Raw genomic sequence first — 14182 nt, 5'->3', positions numbered from 1 at the left:
AAAGCCAGCAGCGGAGCAGGGTCGGGCAGGACAGATCCCCCTACCTAGGCGTGCAGGCAGCCCGGAACCAGTCGCGGTGTGGGGCAGACTGACTGTGGTCGCACATTCGCGCACAGTGAGACGGACCACACAGGCCCCAGGGGGCGAACCCAGTGGTGGAGGGCTGACGGCGGTGGCACACTCGCATGCAGTGGAAAGAAACGCGTGGGCTTGGTGACAGTGGTGGCTGCGGCGCCCGGGCCGCGGCTGCAGATGGGAAGCCATTGTCCCTCTTTGACCCCGCCCCCACATACAACGTCACAACCCAGGACTTAGTTGCCCTGTTTGAGTGAACACTTTAGGGCTCTGATCCTGCTATGGGACAGGCACGAACAGCCCAAAAGATGGTGCAAGAAGAACTCAAAGTCCCAGAGCCAATAACTCTAAGCAACCGAGAAATTGCCAGCCTCTCAGAAGCACAATTCAAGACACTATTTATCAGCATGCTCACAGAACTGGTAGATTATAGTCACAAATTAGAGGAACATAGTCACAAATTAGAGGAACATATGAAGGCTAAACTAATTGAAATGAAGGGAGATGCACAGGAAACCAATAGTGATGGAAAGGAAATGGGGACTCAAATCAATGGAATGGACCAGAAGGAAGAACAAAACATCCCACCAGAAAGGAATGAAGAAATGAGAATTCAAAAAAATGAGGAGAGGCTTAGGAACCTCCAGGACATCTTTAAACGTTCCAACATCCGAATTATAGGGGTACCAGAAGGGGGAAAGAAACAGCCACGAGTGGAAAACGTATTTGAACAAATAATAAAGGAGAACTTCCCCAGTCTGGCAAAGGAAATAGACTTCCAGGAAATCCAGGAAGCTCAGAGAGTGCCAAAGAAGTTGGACCCAAGAAGGAACACACCAAGGCACATCATAATTACATTAGCCAAGACCAAAATGAAGGAGAGAATCCTAGAAGCATCAAGGGATAAGGGGACAGTCACCTACAAAGGAGTACCCATCAGACTGTCAGCGGATTTCTCAAAAGAGACCTTCCAGGCAAGAAGGGGCTGGAAAGAAGTATTCCAAGTCATGAAATCCAAAGACCTACAGCCAAGATTGCTTTATCCAGCAAAACTTTCATTTAGAATGGAAGGACAGATAAAGTGCTTCTCAGATAAGGTCAAGTTCAAGGAGTTCATCATCACCAAGCCCTTATTATATGAAATGCTAAAGGGACTTATATAAGAAAAAGAAGATGAAAAATATTAACAGTGAAAGGACAGCAAACACACAGTTATTAACAACCACACCTAAAACAAAAGCAAACCAAGAGGACAGCTAAATCAGGAGTGGAACCATAGAAATGAAGAACACATGGAGGGTTAGAAACAGGGGGGTGGGAGGAGGAGAAGTGGGGAGAAGGCACAGGAAATAGCATAGATGGTAGGTAGAAAATAGATAGGGGGGAGGGTGAGAATAGTGGGGGAAATATAGAATCTAAAGAACTTGAGACACGTGGTTATAAACTAAGGGGGGAGAATGGTGGGGGAGGGAGTGTGCGGGTGGAGGGGAATGAAGGGGGGAATAGAACAACTGTAATGGTATAATCAATAAAATATATTTTTAAAAAAAGAATAGTAAGAAAAACAGTGAGAGAGAAACACAGGTGTGAAAAATGGCAATGAATAAGTACTATCAATAGTAACCTTAAACGTAAATGGACAAAATGTCCCAAAGAAAAGATATAGAATAGCTGAATGGATAGGAAATCATCACCCTACAAGAGACCCACCTCAGAACAAAGGACATATACAGACTGAAAGTGAAGACCTGGGAACAAATATTCCAACCAAAATGACCGGAAAAAAAGCTGGGGTAGCAATACTCATATGAGACAAAATACACTTCAAAAAAAGAACCATAAAAAGAAACCCCAAAGGCCATTTCATAATATGCAAGGGAAGAATCCATCAAGAAGATATAAACATCAAACATATGGGGTACCCAACAGAGGAGCACACAAATACAATAAAGAAAATCTTGGAGGACTGCAAGAAAGACATTGACAGCAACACAATTAGGGTAGGGGATTTCACCACACCACTGTGAAAAATAGGTAGATCTTCCAAATAAAATATCAACAAAGATATTGTGGCATTGAACAATGCCCTAGGTCAAATGGACTTAAATAATATATATACAACCTTTCATCCCAAAGAAGCAAAATACACATTCTTTTCAAATGCACATGGAACAGTTTCAAATACAAACCACATGATAGGACTCAAAACAAGCCTGCACAAATTCATGAAAATTGCAATCATATGAAGAACTTTTTTGGACCACATGAAACTGAAACTAGAAACCAACCTCAAGAAAAAAAAACAAAACACTCAAACACATGGAGATTGAATAGCATGCTATTAAACAATGAGTGGGTCAACAATGAGATGAAGGAAGAAATCAAAAAGTTTCTGGAAAATAAACATGAATTCCCAATAATCCAAAACTTATGGGAGACAGCAAAGGCCATCCTGAGAGGGAAGTTAATAGCAATACAGGCCTACCCAAAAAAGATAGAAACATTTCAAACAAATAACCTAACCCTACACCTACAAGAATGCAAGGAACAATAACAAAGACATCCAAGAGCAAGTAGAGAAGGAAATAACCAATATCAGAGGAGAAATAAATGACATAGACACTAAATGCACAATTCTAAAGACCAATAAATCCAGGATCTGGTTCTTTGAAAGACCCAAAGCAACAAGCCTTTAAGAACTCATCAAGAACAAAAAGAGAGAACCCAGATAACACAATCAGAAACAAAACAGGAGAGATTACAATTGATACAACAGAAATACAGATGATTGTAAAACATTACTACACAGAACTATATGCCAAGAAATGTGAAAGGTGAAATGGACAAGATTCTAGAAAAATATGATCTTCCAAAAATCAATGAAGAAGCAGAAAGCCTGAACAGACCAATAACAGCTGATGAATTTGAAGCAGGAATCAAAAAGCTTCCGACACACAAAAGCCCTGGACCAGACTGTTTCACAGGAGAATTTTACACAGCATTTAAGAAAGAGCTAGCCCTATCCTCACAGACTATTCCAAAAAATCCAAAAAGATGGAAGACTTCCAAACACTTTCTATGAAGCCAACATCATCCTAATCCCAAAACCAGATAGAGACACAACAAAGAAAGAAAACTACTGGCCAATATCGCTGATGAACATATATGCTAAAATGCTGAACAAAATATTGGCAAACAGCATCCAACAATACATTAAAAAGCCCATACACCACAGTCAAGTGGGAATCATCCCACTTGATAATTTCCAACTGGGATGCAAGGATGGTACAATATTCACAAATCAATAAACATAACATATCACACAAATAAAACAAAATACAAAAATCACATGGTCATATCAATAGATGTAGAAAAAGCTTTTGATAAGGTACAGCACCCATTTATGATAAAAGCACTCAGCAAGGTGGGAATGGGGGGAACATTTCTGAACATAATAAGGTCCATATATGAGACGCCTACAGCCAACATCATCCTCAATGGGGAAAACTTACAGCTTTCCCACTAAGATTAGGAACAAGACAAGGATGCCCAGTTTTACCACTCCTCTTCACCAGAGTACTGGAAGTCCTAGTCAGAGCAATCAGACACAAAAAGGAAATAAAAGGCATCCAAATTGCAAAGAAGGAAGCAAAACTGTCATTGTTTGCAGCTGACATCATAGTGTACATAGAAAATCCTATAGACTCCACCAAAAAACTACTTGACCTAATAAGTGAATGCGGCAAAATAGCTTGCTAGAAAGTCAATATTCAGAAATCAAAGGCATTTTTGTACACCAACTATGAAATATCAGAAATATAAATCAGGAAAAAAGTCCCATTTGATATAGCAACAAGAAAGATAAAGTACCTAGGAATAAACCTAACCAAGAAGGTAAAAGACCTATACTCAGAAAACTATACAACACTGAAGAAAGAAATTAAGGGAGGCACAAACAAATGGAAGCATGTACCATGCTCATGGATTGGAAGAATTAACATCATCAAAATGTCCACACTACCCAAAGCAATTTATAGATTCAATGCAATCCCTACTGAAGTACCCATGACATATTTCAAACATAGAGACCAAACATTTCAGAAATTTATGTGGAACCATAAACAACCCTGAATAGCTGCAGCAATGTTGAGAAAGAAGAACAAAGTAGGAGGCATCACAATACCTGATACCAAACTGTATTACAAGGCCACTGTAATCACAACAGCCTGTTACTGGCATAAAAACAGACACGTAGACCAATGGAACAGAACAGAGAGCCCAGAAGTAAGCCCATGTCTCTATGGCCAATTAATATTTGACAAAGCAGGGAGAAGCATAAAACGAAGCAAAAATAGCCTCTTTAACAAATGGTGTTGGGAGATCTGGACAGCCACATGCAAAAAAAATGAAACTTGATCACCACCTTACACCATACACAAAAATAAATTCAAGGTGGATAAAAGATTTAAATGTAAGTCATGACAGCATAATAGTCCTAGAGGAAAACATCGACAGGAAAATCTCAGACATTCCACGCAGCCACATCTTCACTGATACATACCCTGAGGCAAGGGACATAAAAGAAATAATAAAGAAATGGGATCTCATCAAATTAAAAAGCTTTTGCATGGCTAAAGAAAATGTCATTAAAATGAAAAGAGAGCCAACCGTATGGGAAAACATATTTGCCAATGATACCTTGGACATGGGTTTGAGCTTCAAAATATATAAAGAACTCACACAACTCCACTCTAGGAAGACAAACAATCCAATTAAAAAATTGCTCAAAGACTTGAACAGAGACTTCTCCAAGGAGGACATACAGAGAGCCCAGAGACATATGAAAAGATGCTGAGCATCACTAGCCATCAGAGAAATGCAAATTAAAACCACAATAAGATGCCACTTCATACCAGTCAGAATGGACATCATAAACAAAGCAACAAACAAGTATAGAGAGGATGTGAAGAAAAGGGAACCCTAGTGCACTGCTGGTGGGAATGCAAACTGGTGCCCTCACTGTGGAAAACAGTATGGAATTTCCTCAGAAAACTAAAAATATTACTGCCTTTTAACCCAGCAATTTCACTGCTTGGATTATATCCTAAAAGCCCTAAAACACCAATCCGAAAGAACCTATGCACCCCAATGTTCAGACCTGTACAATTCACAATAGCCAAGTACTGGAAGCAACCTAAGTGCTCATTAGTAAATGCATCAAAAAACTGTGGTACACTTACACAATGGAATACTATGCAGCAAAGAGAAAGAAGGAGTTCCTACCCTTCACAACAGCATGGATGGAACTGGAGAGCATTATGCTAAGTGAAATAAGCCAAGTGGTGAGGGACAAATACCACATCATCTCACCTTTAACTGGAACTTAATTAACAAAAGAAAAAAGCAAGCAAAATACAACCAGGGACACTGAAAGTAAGAACAGTCTAACAGTAACTGGAGGGGAGGTGGGAGGGGATATTGGGGGGAAGGGTTTTCAGGAACTAGTATAAAGGACATATGTACAAAACCAAAGGAGAGGGTGGAAGCAAGGGAGGGAGATGGGTTTGGTTCAGGTTTGGAGGAGTGGAGGTTAGGGAATGCCGACAACTGTAAAAAAAAAAAAACAACATTAAAATAACTTTAAAAGTTCAAAAATAAAACTATATTAATAAATATGCACTTCCTTGGTAACCTCAGTATTATCTTGAAATTATCTTTGCAATGTCTTTTCAATCATCAGATAGTGTAAAACTCAGAAAACAATGCAACTGGAGGTGAAATTATCCTAGAATTAAATAATTTGCTGAAGGTCCCACAAATAGATCAATGGATAAAAAAGGGTCTGTTAACTATTCCTAGAACATGCAAGACACACGCTTGCAGCTGTGGGGTCACAAAGAACCCAGGTCCAGCCTTAAAGGATTTAACATCTCCCTGGGAAACAAGAGACATAAAAATATTAACTAATGATTTATAAACAGAAGATAAATATTAATAATGCCCTGCATGGCAGTGAAACTTAGTTACCTCAGATGTCTTCAAAGCATCTTCATCAGTCATCTATAGAACTAAAGTCACAATACTTGTGAAGTAGTATTTCAGTTCATTTAAATGAATTTTTCACATCCTCCAAGTCTTACCAAAAGTTGAATTTATTCCCACATCCTCCAGCACCTGCCTGGTGCACTAATTCGACTGTAGTATGTGCAAGTGGAAATGAAAATCTAGACTTGGCTATTTTCACTAGTTTCCTTATTTTTTAAATTGGGGTAAAAAAAAACACATCAAATTTCCTACCTTAGCTGTTTTTAAGTATACAGTTCAGTAACATTACAGTATATTCACAGAGATCTCCAGAACTTTTCATCTTGCCAAACTGAAACTACATTCCCACTAAAAAACAACACTTCATTTCTCCCTCTTCCCAGTCACTGACAATCACCATTCTCCTTTCTATCTCTAAGAATTTGACTACTCCTTGCTACCTCCTGTGTTTGGATTCATATAGTATTTGTTTTTTTGTGACTGGCTTTTTCACTTAATATAAAATGTCCTCAAGGTTCATTCATGTTGTAGCATTTTACAGGATTTTCTTCGTTTTAAGACTGAATAATATTTCAAAGTATGTTATTCATTCATCCTTGATACATATTTGGGTTATTTCCACCTCCTGGCTATTGTAAATAATTCTATAATGAACACAGATGTACAAATATCCCTTCAAGATCCTGATTTCAATGATTTTGGACATATGCCCAGAAGTGAGATTGCTGGATCATATCATTTGTCCATGGAGGCTACCATTTTACATTCCCATCAACTGGGCATAAGGGTTTCAATTTCTCTATATCCTCACTAACACTTGTTATATTCTGTTTTTGATAGCAGCCATTCTAATGTGGTTTTAATTTGAGTTTCACTAATGAGTTTTGGTATGACTCTTTGAAGGCTAAGAGAATTCTGGAATAACAGTGAAGGCTTATTTTCAACCTGGACTAATACATCAAAAGAATGGCTATTTGCCAGAATCAGAGTGTGTGATATTAGAAACACAACAGGACTATGTTAGGAAGTACTAGATAGTGACTTTCCAGCTAGCACTCTCCCATTACTGAGTCACTGAAATATTCTGGGGGAGAAAGGGAAATTATTCAAAACCAACCTACTCCCGCAGTTCACTTGACTTAACAACCAAGATTTCTCATCTAATATGGCTGTCCAAATTACAGGTCTCATTTTTAATTATGCATGTGTGTGATTTAAGAGAGTTTAGGGAGCTCATGTTCACTTCCATTTTTGGAAAAATGTCCCATTCTACACTGTGCTCCAAAGGAACCAGAGACAAAAACTGGATATATAAGTTAGTTGCACAGCTAAAAGTCAGAGCAGCAAAAGGGCCATTTCTCAAATGATGTTTCATTAAGAAGCCAAACAGTGAAAGCTGCTATATGTTTAGTTTGAATTGTGTCTCCCCAAAATTCTTATGCTGAAGTCCTTAGCCCCAGTTCCCAGAGATCTTATTTGGAAGTAGGGTCTTTGCAGATGATCAGCTTAAGATGGGGGTCATTAGTGTGGGCCCTTAACCAATGACTGTGGCCTTATAAAAGGAAGAACCTGAGAGACAGACACTACACACAGAGAGAACATCATGTGAAGATGAAGGCAGAGATTACCAGAGATATAGCTCTAAGCCAAGGAACACCAGAGATTGCCAGCAAATCACCAGAAGCTGGGGAGAGGCATGGAACAGATTCTCTCTCATGGCCTCAAATGGAACCAAGCCTTCCAACACCTTGATATCAGACTTCTATCCTTCAGAACTGTGAGAGAACAGATTTGAAACTGTGTATTTTGTTACAGAAGCCCTAACAAACTAATAGCCATATTTCAAAAAATGTGAAATTGAGTCATTAAGTGAGGAAATAGACAAATAAATAGACTACAACTGAAGTGTCATCTTGATGTGACAGCAGAAAGTGTTACCAGTATGACTTACAACCATTACTGACCACCAAGGGTTCATGTGGGTACAGGGCACAGAGAAAAAGGACTTGCTTGTGTTCCAGCATACAATGACCAAAACCAAACCAACACCCCAGGAAACTTCTGGAGCAAGGCAGAGGGCAAAAATAAGTTTGGCAGCTAAACAATGATACTTGTACCCACATACAACCTCTTTCTAAATGGCCCTGGGTTGGCAGGATGCCAGAGGGCTGCTGGTGGTGTCTTAGTTTCTGATGAACCAGTTTTACGGAGAAAATTAGGACTTTACTTTCTAAGACTGCCATGGACATTTTTTGAGCTTCACAACAGAAACAAAGCAAGAGTGGGCACTGACAGAAAAGCCAACCTTAGAGAAACTGTCCTTGGAATGGAAGGTTGGGAAAAAAGATTATCTTTTTCACTAGGGGTTCTGAAAGTTAAGAAACACTCTGATATTGCTTGGAATGAAGGTACTTCTCTTTAGATGTGAATAATGGGTGAGAGTTCAACACAGCAAAAGACTCTCAGCAGGTCAATGGCATGAATCCAGGTGCTTCACCACATGGTCAGCACAGAGGACCTCCAGTCATCACAGTGAAATACATCTGGATGCAGTAAGTTATTAAACACAACTGAAACCAATTAATACAGGGAAAATAATTCTCCACACTATATTATGAAACCAGACATTCCTGTTCTACTAATATATGTCATCTTGGTACTTATAAAATTAATTAAATCAGGCTAAGGAATGATAAAATAGCTAACCGATCTGTTTGGTTTCAACTCACATATATATTCTTCATTTAGATTCTACCAATAAAACTGTCTACAACTTAAATAAAAGCATTTCCATATGTGAACTTAATATGAATGAAAGGTATTTGTTGCCTTTTACTCATATATGTGAAGCAACGTCCTACAAAAGATGGAATAAAGGATAGAGACTCAGTGGGTATAAAGGGGAACACACCACCTGAGACTGCAGGGATAGAAATGAAGGCAGTGAAAGGGAGACAAGCTTAAGTTTTAGAGGTATGACCTTGATGGAGCCCACCCCTGAACGCCTTGGTTTTCTCTGTGAAGTAGGAGTCTTGGTCATCTATTAAAAGAGAGATGACTATTATCTCACTGCCCCAGCTGGTTGGCCTGTCCAGGCTGACCACCTTTGTTCCCCTGTGAGCTCTGGTTGGGTTCAACGATGACAGGCACTGATGGGTGGTCAGGAAGAAAAACTGGGCTATTCATTGCTCACCTTCCTCTGGTTCCCACATGGCCCTGCAGTGGCCCTGGCTCCTGCTGACTGGCCCCTCCTGCTAACCACAGCATGACCGTCTTGAGGCCCAATTCTTCTCCTTGCCCCTTTAGGACTAAGGATGATAACAGCTTCCCAGTGCTGCTTCATTATCTGTTACTGAATTCCTGAATCTTCCCGTCCACAATTCTATGAACTGTTCTGCCAGTAAATCATTTCCATGTAAAACCTTCTGAGGGTGTTATGTGTTTCCTGCCATGAATCTGACTTGTGGCAGGGGTTGGGAGGGTCACCAGACTAAAAGGACCTGCAGGATCTGAAAGGTCTGCAAGATCCTCCATGGGACACAGGAAAGCAGTGGTCCAAAGGAAGCTCCAAGGACCAGGTGAGATCTGAGTTTGTAAATTTACAGTGGTGACAACTGCCAATTTTTTCCAACAGCTCTTAACTTCCTGGGTATATAGCAGCAAAGAAGGAAGGAGCTGGGCTGCTGCCAGAATTGCAGCAAGGCAGTGGAGGATCTGAGGTGCTGGCATAGGATGAGCATCCTAAATGCTAAATCACTGAGATCTGAGCAGAGAGCACAGGATCAATGAGGGACAGGTGTCTGGGAAAAGAAGGCTGAGGTCACCACCAGGCTAAAGGACAGGTATAATGGGACGGGACAAGATAAATAGGCAGATCAGTTAGGATTCAGAACACCACTGCAATGAAAAAACATCACCAACACCAGGGTATGAGTTTTCACTGAAATGTTACTAAGTATTTACTATGGGACATCTATCACATTCAAGGGTCCCCTGTACCCTGACAAGACCAGTCACACATGCCCTTTATGTCTTCTGCTGTTCCACATACTCAAAATTTTGAATTAAGGGATGCTTTAACTTATCTATCAGATAGTGTCTTAGACACAATAAGCCTTAACTATTTTTTTCTCATAATGTATTAAAAAGGAAATCTTTCTACAAAATTTGCAGTGAGAGTAATGTCTAAACTGATTTGTTTTAATGAGCTGTGTGTTGAGGGAAATCCTTCTTGAGGTTCATAGTGAAATACATGTTCTTTTTTTTTTACAATGTTAAATGTGTTTTTGTTGAGGGTTGAAATGTGTTCCCCTAAATTCATGTATTAAGGTCCTAACCTTCAGTACTTTAGAATGACCTTATTTGGAAATAGGCTCTATACAGAGGTAATTAAGTTAAAATGAGGTAATTAGGGTAAGCCCTAATTCCATATGACCCATGTCCTTATAAAAAGGAGATATTTGGAGACACCCACTTACCATGTCAAGATGAAGGCAGAAATGGCCTTCATCTAGCCGGGGAATACTAGAGATTGCCAGTAAATCATCAGAAGGTAAGAGATGTGGTACATATTCTCCCTCAGAAGGGACCAACCCTGCTAGCACCTTGATCTTGGACTTCTAGCCTCCAGAACTTTAAGAGGATAAATCACTTTTGTCCCCCAATCTGTGGCACTCTGTTACAGCAGCCCTGAGAAATTAGCCCAGATTTTAGCAATAAAAAAGACATTGCTGTGATACCCTAATGACCAATACTCTCTGGTCTTGCTTTTCAATTAGTTAGACATTCAGCCTTATGTCCAGATCAAAGGTAACTGAGCATTTGAGTTCTGTTTGCTATCGGAAACATTCTGATAAATGATCAGTGGAAGGTTATATAATAGCCAAATGCACTTTATGTTTCACTTCATAAGTAAATTTCATCAAAATTAAACAAGCTAATGAAAGCAATCACCCCTACCCTTTCTAGTGTTTTTTTTTTAAAGAGTCTGTTGAAGATCCTAGTTAAATGTATTCCCAGCCCAGCCTTCAGTTGTGTTTGGCAAGATGAACTGAGTAGCTTCCAGATAATAAGGAAATTGAAATGCAATGAACAAATATAATTTTTATAATAGAAATGGAAACCAAGCAATCAACCTCCAATTCATACTTGTTTGTACAATTTACATAACCACTATGAATCCTGGAGGTTCATTTACAGAACCACACATTCTTCTTTGTGATTAAAATAAGGCAATGCCTTTTGTTAGCAACATTAGCAATGTTCCTTTCACATCAACTGAAGGAAGACATTATTCCTAGTATTATAGGGAGCCGATCTGCCTGGCAATGGCAAATGTAGCCCAGCCCTATTAGAAAGCTCATTGACACGTGGTGGCACACAGGATGCCAAACCCATCGACTGGATCTCCCGTGGGAGACCAGGCCTGCATTATACCTAGGCTGCTTTGTGACTTGTAGGATTACAGGGGATATCAGGCTGAAGTCCACCTGGAACCTGACCATCCAACATAGTTGGCTTCTGTAAGGCAAAGGATGTCGAGGGTGCCTCCTGCCCCTCTCCTGGAAGATCTGTTGCTCCTGGGCTCTCCAGGAGCTCGAAGCTTCCCACAGCAAGTTGGGCTGCCCAGCCTCCTCTGCTCAGGAAAGAGGTTGGAGTACAGCAGGAGGAGCACATTGGTGACAGCGGGCATGGAAGGCCACTGCCAACACTCTCAAGCCAAACTGGACATCCACTCCTTCAGCTCCCTGGGGTGCTTCAGCCACTTGGAAAGTGGCCTCATCACCTCTGGGACCATGCTGACCAAGGAAAAGGTAACCTGGGACAGAGTGACAGTGAACAGTTCCATCTGAAGACGTTCTAGGCAGCTAGCTGGGTGTAGATCTGTCTCTAGCTTTGGCTGATGGAAAATCTCAATGGAGAGTGGGACATCAGGGGAAAGGTTCACAGGGCTGGATAACTGCAGCTGGTGCCCAGCCCACTCCAAATCTTCTTCTTGGCTCAGGAAGGAGAAGTCAAAAGCAAAGGTCCAGTTGTGCCCATCCACCTCCACATCTTGTGCCTACAAACTGTGGATGATGTCCTCCCAGGGCGGGTCACAGTAGAGGCTCAGCATATACACCAGAACAAAGGGCAATGAGGGCTGCTCCCTCATATGCAGGGGTATGCGGGCTACCCTAGCAGTGCCCACCTGGAAGAGGGCCCACCAGATGTGCAGAAGGAGGAAATGGGGCCAGTGGGTGTGCATGGTGGGCTGGCCATTTTTGTTAAATTTAGAGTGGCATTCTCTTGCCCAATGTTTACCTTTGCCACAGAGCGGACAATCCTTGAAGGGAGGCTTGTCATTACTTATATCCCCTCTCAGTGTGGACAGATAGTCCCTGGGCAGGTGACCAGGCTGTTTACAGTTATAACATTTTGAATCTCACTTAATTGCAGCAGCTAAAAGAGAGGCCCTATGCTACTCTGTGCCAACACCTTGGCAAGCCTTGTAAACTCACTGAGGTCTTCAGTGGTAGTTTGCAGGAGTCCTATAATGACCCTGCAGTCCTTGTTAGCATTTCATAAGCTATCTGGCACAAAAAAAATTCTGGCTGCTCTGTCATTATCTATTTGTCTTTCAATAGCTTCTTGGAGGCGATCAATAAAGTCAATATACACCTCTGTAGCACCCTGACAGATATTCACAAAGGTAGAAGTTTTCTTGGTCTGAGAATCAAACAGGGCTCTGAGAGCAATTTGAGTAGTTTGAGTAAAAGCATGGGGATTAAGCCTGGTTTGATCCACAGTGGTGGCAAATTCACCAGACCTAAGCAGCATAGGGAGGGTGACGGGATTATTTATTCATACATTTTCAGCCACCTGGCTTCGGTGCCAGCGCATTGGGAATATTCTAAATGCCATGCAGTGAATTAATTAAACTGGGGTTAAAACAGTTCTGGTGAGGGCAATCCAGTCACAAGGGGCCATTTTATAACTATCAGTAATGGCTTGAAATAGCCCACTAATAAATATAGGGAGACTAAAGCCCACTTTCCTTAATGCTTTAAAAAAAAATCCTTATGAAGAGAAAAGGGAAGAGACTCATGAACATTTCTTTGATCCTTAACTCTAATAGGAAAGGCTAAAAGGGCATCCCAATCCCCAGCCTCTGCTGCCTGCACTGTCGCATAGCCCTGATAGGGTATTTGTCTGAATTTTCTTGCTTTGTTGGTGTAACATACCCTGTGAGGAGGAACACTCCCTCTGTTGGGACAAGGAGCAATAATCATGCAGCAGGCACTCTGGTGGAGTTCTGAACTTCCATGGCCTATTCTCCTGTTATACCATACATGACTTCCTCCTCTGAACTAGACTCCTCATTCTCCTCTGTGACTAACTCCATTTTCTTAGTGCATATGGGCATGAGAGCAGTCCTGACTAGTCCCCAAGTTACTAAGATGTGAACTCCAATAGAAACACCACAGTCCTATAAAGATTTCAACTTGTTGCCTGCCTTTTCCCAAATTTCAATATCTATGGTTCCCTTGTCAGAAAAAGCAGGGTAGTATCCCTTTATAGTTTGTAAAAGCTGAATGAGATGCTGTTCCTTTATCTTACATTCTGCTCCCCAGAAGAGTTGCTGTAACACACGCAGGTAGACTTCCTGCTCTTTAGATAAACCAGAGCCCATTCTTGCTATTAAAAGGCTCCTTTTTACTTTCAATTGTTGTCTTTTCAGACTCACTGTCTGTACTGAACCCTAATTAGTTAGTTACTGGTGGACATAGTGTGATGGGTTGAAATGTGCTGTTGGTGGAAGACAGTCAGGGAGCGGGTAATGGACTTTCTGAGTACCCTAACTGCACTTATGGGTCTCAGGTCCTCCCCTAAGCGCTTAAGACTGCTAGGTGGAGCTTGAAGCACTAGGTGACCAACCTTTATATCTCGCTTTCCTGGATGAGCCAGAAGTTAGATTAGTGGTGATGGAGGTCCCTATAAGGCCCTTGCTTAAGGCCTGAACACACTCGGGACTTGATCCCAGACACCCTCGTGAGGTTCCAACTCACATGGGAACACTGGA

General features: G+C 41.0%; 1 pseudogene; it reads right to left on the bottom strand.

Annotated features, from left to right (window-relative positions):
- Window positions 1–10717: 10717 nt before the first annotated feature.
- On the bottom strand, window positions 10718–13210 carry LOC118987024 (nodal homolog; annotated as a pseudogene).
- Window positions 13211–14182: the final 972 nt, after the last annotated feature.

This window comes from Sturnira hondurensis, unplaced genomic scaffold (genome assembly GCF_014824575.4).
Source record: "Sturnira hondurensis isolate 20B ecotype Veracruz unplaced genomic scaffold, ASM1482457v3 Scaffold0004821, whole genome shotgun sequence".
Lineage (NCBI taxonomy): Eukaryota > Metazoa > Chordata > Mammalia > Chiroptera > Phyllostomidae > Sturnira > Sturnira hondurensis.
Note: the sequence above shows the minus strand (reverse complement) of the source record. Positions and strands in the feature narration are given on the sequence as shown.